This window comes from Myotis davidii, unplaced genomic scaffold (assembly GCF_000327345.1).
Source record: "Myotis davidii unplaced genomic scaffold, ASM32734v1 scaffold177, whole genome shotgun sequence".
Lineage (NCBI taxonomy): Eukaryota > Metazoa > Chordata > Mammalia > Chiroptera > Vespertilionidae > Myotis > Myotis davidii.
In genome coordinates, this window is record NW_006287960.1 from 561226 (window position 1) to 564108 (window position 2883).

The 2883-nt window shown below is 38.7% G+C and overlaps 1 pseudogene; it reads left to right on the forward strand.

The window, feature by feature from the left end:
* The first annotated feature begins 216 nt into the window (after positions 1-216).
* Positions 217-780, forward strand: LOC102751697 (annotated as a pseudogene).
* Positions 781-2883: the final 2103 nt, after the last annotated feature.

The following is a 2883-nucleotide window of genomic DNA, read 5'->3' on the forward strand; positions in this document are numbered from 1 at the left end:
TGAGTGAATGATGCCCTTCCTTTGGTCTATTTCATACAGAGAGCAGTATGGCTCAGGTGAGATTAAAGTGCTACAAGAAATGGATCACGTCAAGCTGGAGCTATTTTTAAGATAGAGCACTAGCTAATGAAAGTTGGTTAGTCTGTTATGAACAACTTATAGTCACAGACAAGAGCAAATTTATATATATAGTGCAGGGAGGCTGCGGTAGGAAAGATGGTGGATAGGAAGGTGGGAGAGGAGAAGCCAGAGAAGCCATAGCAAGCTGAAGCAGCCAGAGGACCTAAAGAAGTATAAAAACCTGTGAAAATGAAGACTGTTTCTTCCAGTAATGGAGGGGAAAATTCCAGTTGCAGCACTGAAAAATGATTAGCTGAAGAAGAAGCTGCAGAACAGCCAACAAAGCTTACAAAGATTTCCAAGTTTGGGTTTGCCATAGGTAGTCAGATAGATGACAAAGAAAGCCTCAGCCATATCCATCAAACATGGATCACCTAAAACTAAAGAAACTTCCAACTCTTGCTCCAAAAACCCTTTCAGCAGTAGCAGCTTTTAATGAAGATGAAGATAGCGAACTAGAGGAAATGCCTCCAGAATCAAAGATAAGGATGAAGAATATTGGAAGCGCTAAACCAACATCAGCAGGACCAAAATCCTTGAATAGAGGAAAGCATGGATTTGTTAATAACCAGAAGCTATGGGAGCAAAATATAAAGTCTTATCTTGGAAACGTCCATGACCAAAACAATGAAATGATATGTTTTGAAATTGGGGTGTGGGGTAGGTGTAAAGTTAAAAGGAACAGTTTCCTATTTAAAGAATGGCATAAGACTATCTTTGGAGCTGCACCCCACCCTTTTTTTAAAGACTGAGTGGTACACTAATAAATGAGAGTTTGAAGTTAGATGTAATTTATGTCTTATATACAGATTTCAAGACATTTGCTAATTTTGTAGTTTCATGTAATTCCCAGAGATTAATTAAAAAAATGATGAAATGGTACCTTTCTAAGAATTGCATATTTTTTTAGACACAACTATAGCATATTAAGAGGGAAGCAAAAAGTTACTGTCTAAACTGCAAGCAATTACTCTAACTTAACTCCCTTATTGACCTAAACTTTCTGACTCTCAGGAACAGCCTTATAAACAGGGAGTATTTTATTGGGAGGAAAATGTTACTGGAATTTTGACTGAATGTGAATTAGATAAAATTAAAATATTGCTTTTTTTCCTAATGGACATTTGTTTTCTTTCAAATCAAACTAGCTTTGCATTATTATCAGTGGATACAGAGGCACTTAGCTCTTTAAAAGAAAACTTAAAAAAAATTTTAAATATATTTTTATTGATTTCAGAGAGAAAGGGAAAGGAGAGAGAGATAGAAACATCAATGATTAGAGAGAATCATTAATCAGCTGCCTCCTGCATGCCCCCTACTGAGGATCGAACCCACAACCCAGGCATGTGCCCTTGACCGGAATTGAACCTGGGACCTTTCAGTCTGCAGACAGATGCTCTATCCACTCAGCAAAACTGGCTACGGCAAGAAAATGTGTTTTGTTTTGTTTTTTAAATTTTGTGTAAACTATTAGTATTTGATATAGCCCACTTCACCTTAGCAGGTCTTACCTGCCTTCATTAGTCTTCAAAGAACAACTGTTTGCTACCAAAGTAAATCAGTATTTTTAATGTGTTTCTCTTGGATTTTGTTATTAGCTTACTTCCTCTAAGCATTTCCACTAGACTTGAGGAAAGTCATAGGAAGATGTTTCTTTTAAAATACAAACCGCCACTGCCGGGGTCCAACCCCAGCAGGTCCAGGGGTCCCCAAAGGTGTGGATGGAGTCAGCGAAGAAGGAATGACACGGAGACAACGTTCAGTTGCTCAGCAGCCTAGCCAGGGAAGCAAAAAAGTTATTGTCTGTCTAAACTGCAAGCAATTACTCTAACTTAACTCCCTTATTGACCTAAACTTTCTGACTCTCAGGAACAGCCTTATAAACAGGGAGTATTTTATTGGGAGGAAAATGTTACTGGAATTTTGACTGAATGTGAATTAGATAAAATTAAAATATTGCTTTTTTTCCTAATGGACATTTGTTTTCTTTCAAATCAAACTAGCTTTGCATTATTATCAGTGGATACAGAGGCACTTAGCTCTTTAAAAGAAAACTTAAAAAAAATTTTAAATATATTTTTATTGATTTCAGAGAGAAAGGGAAAGGGTAATGTGTTTCTCTTGGATTTTGTTATTAGCTTACTTCCTCTAAGCATTTCCACTAGACTTGAGGAAAGTCATAGGAAGATGTTTCTTTTAAAATACAAACCGCCACTGCCGGGGTCCAACCCCAGCAGGTCCAGGGGTCCCCAAAGGTGTGGATGGAGTCAGCGAAGAAGGAATGACACGGAGACAGCGTTCAGTTGATCAGCAGCCTTGCCAGGATCTCTAGCCACAATCTCCAGCAAAGTTCTGTGTCCATGTTCTCTTGCTAGGTTCTCCAGCCAGGTTCTGTAGCCATGTTCTCTAGCCAGGTTCAGTTTAGGTTCTCCAGCCAGGTTCAGTCACCAGGTTCTAGTCAGGTTCTCTTGCCAATTTCTATAGTCAGGTTCAGTCCAGGATCTTTTGCCATGTTCTCTCGAGCGAAGTTCTTCTGTCTCTAAGTTCTGACTCCTAAGTTCTGTCTCCTAAGTTCTGTGTCCTGTTGTCTTGTTGCATCTGTATTTATACCAGTTGATTCTAATCCTATCAATCTCTATTCCAAAGGTAGGGCGTTTCTTATCTCCATTCCAGGGAGTAAAGATTATGTACTTAAGCATGATTGTTCGCAGTTAAAGTGATTAATTACCCGCCTGGCAGTTAAGAGGTTTTATTCCCTCCCTA